Source organism: Carassius gibelio, chromosome A14 (genome assembly GCF_023724105.1).
Source record: "Carassius gibelio isolate Cgi1373 ecotype wild population from Czech Republic chromosome A14, carGib1.2-hapl.c, whole genome shotgun sequence".
Classification (NCBI taxonomy): Eukaryota; Metazoa; Chordata; class Actinopteri; order Cypriniformes; family Cyprinidae; genus Carassius; species Carassius gibelio.
In genome coordinates this window covers 17,410,343-17,424,180 of record NC_068384.1, presented here as the reverse complement: position 1 = coordinate 17,424,180, position 13,838 = coordinate 17,410,343, and positions in this window count along the sequence as shown.

Genomic DNA, 13,838 nt, shown 5'->3' with positions numbered 1-13,838 from the left:
ATGAAGACAAAAGGTTAATGTCTCAGACACTTGATTTTCCTGATTTGATCTTCTTGGATGACAGCTTTATTTCCCCAAAATGTCTACTATTATAGTGGAACCTAAATGTAACATTTTATACATTTGTAATCCCACAGTGGTCATGCTGAGGCTTCTGCTCCTAGAGCTCGACTAGGCAGTAGGGTAGTATGCTAGGATGTTACGCTCTCTGGGAGCCTCCTTGGCTACTGGCCTTAGTATGATGTGTTGCCGTTTTGTGTTGTGCTAGTTAGCTCTTAATATTAGGCTCTCTGTGAACCTCCTTGGATGCTGGCCTGAATAAAAATGTACTTAGGCTTCCACTCTCCTGTTAAGACCTCCATTCTTGAGAAGCTCTGGTCTATGGTTAGGTTGCTTGTGCAGGGGGGAGGACTCCTTTGGGTCTTTGACTTAGCTCAGCCAATAAAGCACTGTTCCCTTCAGCATGGCGGCAAGGGTATACCATTCCCCAAAGCGCCCTCTAGGGGATGCATCATGATACCCATTCGAAATGGACAGTAATAAATATGTATGGCTGATGAATTTCTGCAATTCACTCACCATCAGAAAGTGCTGACAAAATTCAAATTTTTGATCCTGATGGGAAACCTTAAGAAAAGAGTGTGCAAAATGGGAGCAGGTGAAGAAGTGGCACTCTGTAAACAGAACATCAAAGAGCAGGATTATGAAACGCATATTGCAACTGGGGATATTCTGAAAGAGCTGATGTCACAAAGCAGGGGGGGAAAAGATAAATGTAATTATAAGCTGGGAGCTCTTTGAGCGATCCCACAATTACACCTGATCTCATGAAACCCTGGATGAAGAGATCAGGTCAGTATGCAGTGACTCTACAGTTTGTTACTGAGCAAAATGGCATAAAGAGAGAAAATCTCCTTGACATCATCATGAGGTTTTTAACCTCATTATCACACAGCATTATCCCAACCACATAAAAAGACACAGAAATGTGGCAAGCCGCCTGGAAATGGAGAATCTCTACCGGCAAGCGGCCCACAAGACAGAGAGAGCGAGAGAGATGGACGGCATAACCTGAAAGATGGAGGAAGACATTGGTTGCCCATGGCAACAGAAGAGAGAAAATCTATCTGGTGCCTTTGAATCTTGTGGAGGATGCCACACTGGTGCCATTTGGCAAAAGGGGGGATCTCCTCGTCCTTTCTGCAGCGGAAGCACAGATGGATTTTAGCAAGCTCTAATCCTGTAAAACCCACTTTTATCTTTTCTAGTTCAAGTGCACAATGTATCCACTTGGAGTTCCTCCATTCACAAGCACCAGTTAGCTCAGCATCGAGCTGTGGCGGGGGGGGGTTGGGGGGGGTAAGCACAGATGAGGCTGAGCCACATCTGATTTAATTTAATTAACAGCAGTCCACTGGAGAAACAGCATGATGAAATGTAAATGAGCGAACAGAGAGACACAAAAAAGAAAGTGAGAGTTCAGGCCTGTATGTGTGTGAGAATGTGTCTCTTTTAAGAGACTGTATTGCGGAGAAAGAAATAGCTCTTTGAAAACCTGGAGTGCTGCCTACTTTAAATTTACAGGATTTTAAAAGGATTTTAAAGTATCATACAGACCACTCTTGATATGAAGACTGGTCCAAATTATAGGCATCAACCTTGCTGGCTTCTTGTATACCACATTGTATACAAAAATAAATTAAACATAAATAGCATTGTAAAAAAAAAAAAGAAAAAAGTGAGAACTCATTAAAAGTATTATAAATATAAGATTTAAACCCCACACTAAAGAAAAGTTGGAAAAATTGCCTAGGCAGCAACTAAGATATGTTGAAGCACTAAAATTACTATTTGAGAAAAAACAAACAAAAACTGAAATAAAAATAAATGAATCCTAAATAGTAATATCAAATAATAATAATAATAATAATTATTATTATTATTATTATTATTATTAAAAAAATGACATAAACAGATAAAATGACACAATTTTTTTTCTAAAATCAAAACAAAAAGTGAAGAAAAAAAAAGAAACACTAAAGCTGAAATAAGTATATATTAGATGAAAAATGAAAATCACAAATGTTGCCTTGGCAACTAAAATAGGTTTAAACTGAAGCACTAAAATTACTTACTGGAGATAAATAAAAATTTAAACTGAAATAAAACAAACAAAATAAAAAAAACCTCAATAGAATAAACAAATGAAATTGACAAAATATAAAAATTAAAGATAAAATAATTTTAAAAAGTTGTACATGAAATTAACTGAAATAAGTTCAAGAACTAAAATGACTTAATTTAAATAAATAAAAACTAAAATTGAACTAAAACTAGACTGAAATAAAATAAATGAATCCAAAATAAGAAATGTAAAAAATAGTAATACAAATGACTAATTAAACTAAATAAATTAAAATAAAATGAACTGAAACTTAATTAATGATAATAGCTAAATAAAATTATTTTATAAAAACTATTATAATATATACATTATAGTAAAATAATACTCCTGCAAGGAGATTTGCAGTCCCAGAATGCATTGCGACAAGGTCATTGAAAAAAATAAATAAAAACCAAAATCCGAAATGGTGGTTTAACTGAGAGAAATGTTAAATATATTTACTTCAGTACGTATGAAAAAAGGTAAAACAAAAAACAAAACAAAAAACACACTATTTGTGCTATATATTATGCATATTAGTGTGTTTTATTAGCTTAGCAACACGCTAATATCAGTATCTACTGGAATCAATTGTGGGTTCAAATAGGTTTAGCCTATGCAGATAGTTCCAAATCAGTCTCTTATGAGGTTCCATTTTAGTGAGGGTTTTGCCTGTAGGCACTATATAGGCACTATACAGCGATGGAACTCACCAGGTTTTGTAACAGAGCTAGCGTGTGTGAGTGTGTGTCTGAGCTGCAGTCTGTGCACCATGAAGATGTTACAGTAATTAAAGCATGAAGTTGACGATCAGTCACAGGAGGTCACAGGACCGTGCCGATGCCATGGTTCCAGAACACACACTGGCTCTGGTCCAAACCCAAGTGAGCTGCTCTGCTGTCTACTATTTACATAAGCACATGCTTTATAAGACAGCATCATAATCAAAGTCAAAGCCCATGAGTGGCTGAAATAAAATGCTCTACAAAGTCCATTGACACTTACTTAAAAAAACAGTTCCTATATTGGCAATGATGGTTCCATGAAGAACGTCTCTAGGTTACGTATGTAACCCTAGTTCCTCGAGGGAACGAGACGCTGCGTCAAAAGCGCTTTGGGGAACGCGCCCAGCGTACGCGACTCTGAATATCGTGTGAAATCAGACCAATGGAAGAGCGTGACGTCACCGGTGGAGTGACGTAAGCGACCAGGAAGCTATAAAAGCACGTGCCACGCAGCTGGCGTCAGCTTCGAGTACCAGCAAGCGCCGGCAGGAGTGCCGGGGGTATGGCTCCGAGACGCAGCGTCTCGTTCCCTCGAGGAACTAGGGTTACATACGTAACCTAGAGACGTTCCTCTTCAGGAACTCGAGCTGCGTCAAAAGCGCTTTGGGGAACGAGTACCAACGCCGCCAGACTACCAAACCCCTGCCTAGTGTGTATCCGAAGAGCACAGCTTAGGTCAGGAGGACTGAAGCGCCTGGAGTGACTGGCATGTCTAGGCCATAGAATTTGACAAACGTGGAGGGCGTGGACCATCCTGCAGCGTTGCAGATGTCCAGCATGGATACACCTGCTAAGAAGGCCTTGGAGGCCGTCATACCCCGAGTAGAGTGAGCCTTGGCTCCCGACAGCGGGGGACGACCAGAGGACTCATAGGAAGCGTTGATAGCCTCAACTATCCAACGACTGATAGTCTGCTTAGAAGCAGGAAAACCCCTCTTGGGGGGACCGTAGCATACGAGCAATTGATCGGTCTTTCTCCACAGGGCAGCTCTGTGGACGTATGCGTCCAGCGCTCTAACTGGACACATACAATTTAGCTTCGCCTGGTCGGGCTCCCGAAAGGGAGGAGGACAGAAGGCCTGCAGTACGACAGGTTGTGGTGTAACAGAGGGAACCTTAGGAACATATCCCGCTCAAGGGTATATGAACGCTTTAGTCATGCCTGGTGCAAATTCAAGATAAGTAGGGGCCACAGAGAGGGCCTGAAGGTCTCCTACTCTCCGCAGAGAGGTGATAGCCAACAAAAAGGAGGTTTTAAGTGTGAGATGTCTGTCTGAGATATCTTGAATAGGTTCAAATGGGGGTCTGCACATTGCCTCTAACACCACAACCAGGTCCCACGGGGGAATACGGGACCGTACTGGAGGTTTCAGCCTCAGCGCACCGCGGAGGAAACGTGTAACTAGGGGCAATAGCCGCCACGTAAACCATCAACGTGGAGTGGGTCAACCCTGCAGAGAGCCTAGCCTGTAGAAACTCCAGAACTGTACCAATCGGGCAGTTTGCTGGGTCTAGCTGGCAGTCTCTGCACCATGAGGTGAAGAGTTTCCACCTCAGGGTGTACAGTTTCCTCGTTGAGGGAGCTCTGGATTGGAGAAGGGTCTCAACAACCTCGGTTGAGAGACCGGCTGCTAAAAGTTGTGCCCCCTCAGGGGCCACACCCACAGCTTCCACAACTCCGGGCGAGGGTGAATTATCGTACCCTGCGCCTGCGAGAGAAGGTCTGTCCTGATCGGTATCTCCCACGGAGAGCCGTCGAGGAGCAAGACTAGATCTGAGAACCATACTCGGCCCGGCCAGAACGGGGCTACTAACAACAGACAGACCCCGTCCCGGCGCACTCTCGCCAGAACTCCCGGGAGCAGAGCAATAGGGGGAAATGCTTACAGACGAAGCCTCGGCCAGGTCTGTACCATAGCGTCCAGTCCCAGAGGAGCTGGATGAACTAGAGATAACCAAAGGGGGCATTGAGACGTCTCTTGAGATGCAAATAGGTCTACTTGAGCCCTGCCAAATATTCTCCATATCTGCTTCACTACTTGTGGGTGAAGTTTCCATTCCCCGGGCCTCGGCCCCTGCCTCGACAGTATGTCTGCTCCCACATTTTGTTTCCCAGGAATATATACTGCTCTTAGTGAGAGGAGTTTGCTCTGGGACCACACCAGGATCTGGTGCGCCAGCTTGTACAAAGGGCGCGAACGCAGACCTCCCTGGTGGTTGATATAGGAGACCACCGATGTGTTGTCGGTGCGCACCAACACATGGTGACCCCTTAGGTCTTGGAGGAAGTGCTTCAGTGCACGAAAAACTGCTAGCATTTCTAGACAATTGATATGCCATGTTCGATGGCAATCGCTCCACAGACCACGGGCAGGGTGGCCACTCATGACTGCACCCCAACCAGTGAGGGATGCATCTGTCGCTAGCGTTACACGGCGACAAAGAGCTCCCAGTACCGGGCCCTGTTTCAAGAACCAAGGTTTCTTCCATACATCTAAGGCACGTAGGCAACGCCGCGTGACCTTGATAGTGCGAAGTAGAATGCCCCTCGGGGAAAATCCCTTGGTCTTGAGCCACCACTGCAGGGGCCTCATGTACAGCAGGCCAAGAGGTATCACGTTGGACGCAGCTGCCATCAGACCCAACAATCTCTGAAATTGTTTGACAGTGAGTGACTGGCCTTCTTTGACTCTCTCAACTGAGATGCGGATCGACTCGATACGAGCAGGGGACAATCGTGCCTGCATCGTGGTCGAATCCCATACTACGCCTAGATAGGTGGTTCTCTGAACCGGAGAAAGCACACTCTTCTTGGCGTTCAGTCTCAAACCCAGCTCCCCCATATGTGCGAGGACGACATCTCGATGCCGAACTGCAGCCTGCTCTGACTGAGCTAAGATCAACCAATCGTCGATATAGTTGAGAATGCGGATGCCCTGCATGCGCAGGGGGACCAGAGCCGCGTCTACACATTTTGTGAACGTGCGGGGTGAGAGTGCAAGGCCGAAGGGAAGTACTCGATATTGGTAAGCTTCGCCCCCGAAAGCGAACCTCAGAAACTTCCTGTGATGAGGAAGGATGGATATGTGAAAATATGCGTCTTTGAGATCTATTGTGACAAACCAGTCCTCGGACCTGATCTGCGCTACAACTTGCTTGATTGTGAGCATTCTGAATTTTAGTCTCATAACTGAACGATTTAAGACCCTCAAGTCTATAATCAGACGCAGCCCCCCATTCTTCTTGGGAACTATGAAATACCAGCTGTAAAATCCGGACTCCCTGTCTTGAGGAGGGACCACCTCGATGGCCTCCTTCTCTAATAGGGTTTTCACTTCCTGTTCCATAACCAGACCCTGCCTGAGGCCGACTACTGTCTGAACGACCCCGTTGAATACTGGCGGCACGGAGCCGAACTGAATGCGGTAGCCTTTTTCTGCTGTGTGCAGGACCCATCGAGATACATTTGGCAGTAGTTTCCACGCTGCTAAATAATCTACTAAGGGATTCAGTCTCTCGAGACTGATCTCTGGTGTAAGAGGCCCCCGCAGGGGCGGCGAGCGTCTCAGCCCCGCTACGCGCACAGGCGGAAGATACTGAGAGCGATGCTCGCTGGGACCTGCTGCGCCCTGGAACACTGGCAGGGTTGGCAGACCGGCCCCCAGAGGGCGCTGAGGGGAGACGGGCACCGTGTACTGCGGTGTGTACCGCTCTACCCCAGCAGAGGCTGCCCTCTGAAACCCTGGGTTGTTGGCGTCAGGGTTTCTTGGCCGAGGACTTCTTAGCTTCAATGACCGCCCTAAGATCTTGTTTGGGCTGGGAAGTCCTCGGCCGAGAGCGAATGTGTTTCTGGGCCTCGCGGTACGAGGAGCTAGGGAGCGGCTGGGGCATCTCCCGCCCAGATGCCCCAAGGGAGCGACGAGGGAGGAACTTATGGAACGCCGCCGCTTGCTTGCGGGCCTCCTGAAACCTGTCGTTGACAGAATTGACTGCGTCGCCGAACAGGCCAGTCGGCTGGATCGGGGCGTCCATGAGGCAGACCCTGTCCCGCTCTTTCATATCGGACAGGGTCAACCATAAGTGCCTCTCCGCGGCCACCATAGCTGCCATGGACCGCCCAATCGCTCGAGCGGTCTCCTTGGTGGCGCGGAGGGAGAGATCAGCGGTCCTTCTTAGCTCTGAGATGTCATGGGACTTGATCTCCTCTCCCTCGTCTAGCTCCTTGAGCAGATCGGCTTGGTACGCCTGTAACACCGCCATAGTGTGCAGACACGCACCAGCCTGACCTGCTGCCGCATACCCTTTGCCCACCAAAGCCGATGTTGCTCTTAGTGGCTTTGAGGGCAACGCCGGGGCCTTTAGAGACGACGCCGCACCGGGGGACAGATAGCTCGCGAGCGTCTGTTCCACCCGGGGCATCGCTCTATAACCGCGCTCTCCCATCCCCACTACGTTCCCATAGTAGTCTGACGAGGGGATGTAGAGGCGGGCCGAGAATGGGTGTTTCCACGACCTGGAGATCTCTTCGTGCAGGTCGGGAAAGAATGGCAGGCCATGGCTGGGAGGTGGCTGACTCGCGCGCAGGAAGCGTTCATCAAGCTTGCTTCTCTGCGGTTCAGCTGCTTTCTCGGCGGGCCAATCGGTGTTTAACTTGGCCACCGCGCGACTAACCACCTCCAAGAGCTCCTCATAATGCGGCGAGTGGGGTGGTCGAATCCCTGTCGAGCGACTCCACATCAACCTCCTCGGAGGAAGAGAGGCGGAGCGTCGACCCCTCTCCCTGAGTGGAAGGAACCGCTGAGCGTGCTTCCGACTCTAGGGATTGGGTGCCGGATCTGGCAGAAGTGGAAGGAGATAGGGACTGGCCCGTCTCCATTCCCTCCACCAGATCCACTTGCGAACCCCACGAGTGCAGCCGCCGTTCTGCCTCAGCAGAAGCGGGACCAGCACCGCGGGGAATGCTGGCGAAGGCCCCCGCCTCGAAGAGGGCCCTCCGGGAACGAAGCAGCCGCACCGACATACGCTCACAGTGCGGGCAGTCGGCCCCCTCGAGAGCCGACTCAGCGTGCTTCGAACCCAGGCAAACCACGCAAAGGCTGTGTGTATCCCCACCCGTTATATATCTTGGGCAGGGAGGAACACACAGCCTATAACGCGATTTGGAATCGCCAGAATGTTTCACTTTCGCCTTGCTTTTGGGCATTGTCTAGGAGCTCTTAAACTGGACAGACAACAGTAAATAAGACTCACAGACAAACAGTTTGACATTCACACACAGAGCGCTTGCTGAGAGACGCGAAGCTGACGCCAGCTGCGTGGCACGTGCTTTTATAGCTTCCTGGTCGCTTACGTCACTCCGCCGGTGACGTCACGCTCTTCCATTGGTCTGATTTCACACGATATTCAGAGTCGCGCACGCTGGCCGCGTTCCCCATAACGCTTTTGACGCAGCTCGAGTTCCTGAAGAGGAACCTTTAATATCCATGAAAGTGGATATTTGAAAATGGAAAGTGCAAAGAGCTGGGAGCAAGCACAATGCCTAAACATGTTGTCTGGCAATAGGCAGCTCCCTAGGATTTGGAACGGATCTAATATATTACAGCAACACTACGCTTGACACAATGACTCTCATTAATGAGAATCCTGACCTCACCTTGACCTGAAGACTAACACAGGTTTTTTTCTTTACACATCATTTAATGAAAACAAAGAAATGGCCCTCTGAGACATGACTATATGGTGGGTCTTTAAAAAGGGCTGTGACACAGCAATGAAACATCTGTTCAAATCTGTCTTCAAACACAATGTTATGCTCTCAACAACATTCAATGTACAGTATTATACTGAAAAAAGTTTGTACTTAACATTTCATAATTTTTTACTTAGAAATATTTAAACATACTTAAACCAAGACACATTTAAACAAAATCTTGTTTTTAAATGCACACTTGGTGTTGTATAACAATGAGTGAATCTTTTTTCCTTGCCATATTTCACCCCAAAAATCAGGAAAGGAAATGCTTAAAATAATATTTTGCTTAAAGAAACATAAAAACCTATTTTTAGGACCATTAATTTGTTATGATATTATTTTCATGAGAATCAAGCAGTTTGTTACATTAATGAGAATCTAATGAGAAATTCCACTGAGAATAATGGGAGTTACAAAAAAAACAAACAAACAAAAAAACAAAAAAAACAAAACAAAAAAAATTGCTGGTAAAATGTCCAGAAGTATTACAGCAATGAGAATAATGGGGGGGGGGGGGGGGGGTGTTAATTATCATGAAAATAATGTCACAATACAGCAGATCTTAAAGGAATAGTTAAATCCAAGACAAGCCTGAATAACACATGGGCATCACGCACCCTGACATCATGTTTAAGTTCCCTCCTTTACACTGTGCCTTTCCACTGCACTTGGCTTTTCTAAACACACCCCTTCATTGCATCATTAATCAATGAACACACACACACACACACACGCACACACACACACACACACATACACAAACACACAAACCTGGAGTGATATCACCATTACTTAGAAATATTAAAACATACTTAAACCAAGACACATTTAAACAAAATCTTGTTTTCTGAATTTTTTTTTAAATCAAAAATAAGTCAAAATTAAGTTTCTGCATAACAACAATATTTGTTGTAAGAAACAAGCTTGTTTAAATTAAGTTTATTTTTCAAACCCCATTGACTAATTTTTTGTTAACACTTTTAATCAGTGCTCCTTTAAAGTTTGTTAATTCATTAATTCTTGATTTAAAAATGTTTAGATATTTTCATTGAAAAAAATAAAATAAAAAAAGTAAAAATAATACTAAGTAAGAAAATTTTTGCAGTGTGAAAATAGCAAATTATTGTGGTCTCATTATTTCAGATTTAATTTCCACTGCCCAAAGAAAACCAACTCTGGTTGTTTTTTTTTTTACATGTTTATCAATCAATATCTTCATGCCTATTTTTTTTTTCTTGGCCATAATAATCTGCAGTGTAGACTAGACATTATGCTAACAGAAAAAAGTCTGACTACAGCCAGCATACACAAACACAAAAGCCTTAAAAATGATGAGAGATCTGCACTGCTAATTACTGCTAGCGAGCATGTATCGCTCGCTCCCACAACATGCTGATCATCACGGTGATGCTGCCTGGGATCCAGATGTCTCAACTCCTCAGCATGATGTCACTGACAGTATGCCAGCATCATTTGATCTTTCCCATTCTCTCTCTGTCTCACATTTTCCATCTCTTCGTGCAGGGGAAACTCAGCCTTTTTGATGAAACCATCCCCATCAAGCATGTTTGCCAGTAATGATCTCACAAAAACACACAGATCTCAGTGTGTGAACATCATGATAGACAGAAAAGGGGTGAACAAAACTGATAGAGGGGCAAAGCAGTGGTTCACCTAAAAATAAACAAATGTCATTGTCATGTCATTTCAAACCCATGTCTGTGGTGTTGTTTTGTCATTTTTAAAATTCAATTACATTTTACAGTTAAGATTTTAAAAGACATTAGATTGAGTAAATAACAAGAGAATGATCATTTTTGGGTGAAGTAAACCTTGAACATTTGCTTTGTACAAGTGAATATCCTGATAAGGACAAGGGCACACTTTAACCACTAACCAATATGTATTTATTTATTTATTTATTTATTTTAATGTATTATAAGTATACACACATTATCAATTAAGAAAATATATTCTGTCATGTTCCAAAAGTCCTACAGTTTTGGAAGGACATTAGGGTTTTCATTTTTGGGCAAACTATGATAACGATGAATAACAATCAGTGAATCTTTTTTCCTGGCCATATTTCAGCCCAAAAATCAGGAAAGGAAATGCTTGAAATAATATTTTGCTTAAAGAAACATAAAAACCTATTTTTAGGACCATTAATTTTTTATGATATTATTTTCGTGAGAATCAAGCAGTTTGTTACATTAATGAGAATCTAATGAGAAATTCCACTGAGAATAATGAGAATTACAAAAAAGAAAAAAACCTTTGCTGGTAAAATGTCCAGAAGTATATTACAGTAATAACGGTGGTGGGGGGGGGGGGGGGTGCTTTTTGTGCCTTTCCACTGCACTTGGCATTTGTAAACACACCCCTTCATTGCATCATTAATCAATGAACACACACACACACACACACACACAAATACACAAACCTGGAGTGATATTAATCTAAGTGTTTTCTGAGCCTGTGACCATACTGAAGAAAGGCCTTTAAAAATCCTTCAGATATATTACGGACACTCAAGTATGCAAAATATAGTGCACACTGAAGTGTGGCAGATGACCCTCGGGAGAAAAGAGCCTCAGGAGAAAAGACCCTCAGGCTCATGCATGTGTGTCGCTGGTTCCAGTTTTAGTACATCCACTTGCTATGTGTGATGTAAACAGAGCTTAACAAATGGGTCTGAGTGGAAGACACCAATCCCGCAGGACTTGACAGGCAAAGTCACTTCTCTGGCATAGGAATACTGTCTTAGGAAATGAAATGGAAACAGTTATCAAGTATATTTGAGCCTAATGAACAGAATTAAGACTCGTCTCATTACTTTCATGCCCTCACAACATCAGAAAGATCGCTAATTTGATTTGAGTCAATTTGGGTTATATGTGCATCTACTTTCACTGTAGAATTCATTCTAAAAACAGCTTGTTCAGCAAGATTCTTTTATAACGGTTGCTTTTCAAGATACAAGATAGTTTAAACTCAAATCCGCACACCTGGTGGCAATGCCGAGAATGCATTTGATAAAAATCTCCAAAATTCCCCAAAAATACAGTATGAAGCAGCAAACTGTTTTCAACACTGATAATTTTAAGAAATGTTTTTAAGCACCAAATCAGCATACTAGAATTATTTCTGAAGGCGAAATTTCAGCTTTGCCATCACTAGATTAAATTACAATTAAAAATATAAAACGCAAACCAGCAAAAGATTAAACAAATGTGTAGGCTTAGTAGAAAATGCATATACTGTATATCAAAGTTGATTATTAGCCTACTCTTGACAGAGAGCTGGTGTGGTTTTTGAGAGATGGCAAAGCGGCTGTTTGATTCTTTCCAAAGAAACCCAAGAAAACAGGACTTAACGACTACAGGCCTGTGGCTCTAACGTCTGTCGTCATGAAGTCGTTTGAAAAACTGGTTCTGGCTTATCTGAAGGATATCACTGGACCCTTACTGGACCCCCTGCAGTTTGCTTACCGAGCAAACAGGTCAGTGGATAATGCAATCAACATGGGATTGCACTTCATCCTGCAACATCTGGACAAAACAGGGACTTATGTGATGATCCTGTTTTTGGACTTTAGTTCCGCTTTCAAAACCATCATCCCAACAACCCTCCAGACCAAACTGACACAGCTCTCTGTTCCTAGCTCTATCTGTCAGTGGATCACCAGCTTTCTGACAGATAGGCAACAGTTAGTGAGACTGGGGAAATTCATGTCAAACAGCTGCACCACCAATACTGGCGCCCCTCAGGGATGTGTTCTCTCCCCTCTGCTCTTCTCCCTGTACACCAATGACTGCACCTCTAAAGACCCCTCTGTCAAGCTCCTGAAGTTTGCAGATGACACTACAGTCATCGGCCTAATCCAGGACGGTGATGAGTCTGCTTACAGACAAGAGGTTGAGCAGCTGGCTGTCTGGTGCAGTCTTAACAACCTGGAGCTGAACACGCACAAAACAGTGGAGATCATCGTGGACTTTAGGAGAAACCCCCCTGCACTTTCCCCACTCACCATCATGAACAGCACTGTAACTGCAGTGGAGTCATTCAGATTCCTGGGAACCACCATCTCTCAGGACCTGAAGTCACTGACTCCATTGTGAAAAAGGCCCAACAAAGGTTGTACTTCCTTCGCCAGCTGAGGAAGTTTAACCTGCCACAGGAGCTGCTGAAACAGTTCTATTTAGCCGTCATTGAGTCTGTACTGTGTACTTCTATAACTGTCTGGTTTAGCTCAGCAACAAAATCAGACATCAGAAGACTACAGAGAACTGTTCGGACTGCTGAAAGGATTATCGGTGCTCCCCTTCCCACCCTTCAAGAACTGTATACATCCAGAGTGAGGAAAAGGGCTCATAAAATCACTCTGGATCCCTCACATCCAAGTCACCCCATTTTTTAACTTTTGCCATCTGGCCGGCACCTCAAAACGCAAATACCAGAACAGTAAGGCACAAAAACAGTTTCTTCCCCCAGGCAATCTACCTCATGAACAGTTAAATGTTCCCCACTCATTCTTATGCAAAAAAAAAAAAAAAAAAAAAAGTGCAATATCCTTATATTTATTTGTTACCCCTCCATCCTAGTACATCTCTGCATCTTATTCAATCCTATTCCATTATCATTTATAGCACAATTGTTTATACACTTATTTATTTGCCTACAATTTTTTTTTTTGTTGTTGTCTGTGTGTTGGCGTCTCTGTGTACTGGAAGCTTATGTCACTAAAACAAATTCCTTGTATGCGCAAGCATACTTGGCAATAAAGCTCTTTCTGATTCTGATTCTGATTGGTGTTTGCCCTGTGCTTATTCCATTAATCTGTGTATCATATCATACAAGGTTTAAATCACTGACATAAAAATATACACAAATAGTATAACGTATATGATGTAGTATTTTAGTTGATATTCTCTGATTTCTGAGAGATCCACATAGAGGCAACAGCAATGCAGTTGTATGATTCTCATTTCATTCATAAACTTCCATTCACTTCACACACTTATTATAGCATAGTGACTTAAGAGGTTTATGTATAATATCGCGCTGATCCCTTGGCTCAGTTTTCCAGCAAATATGACGAGTGGCTGTGCCAGCCTCAGCCGAATATTTTCCAGAA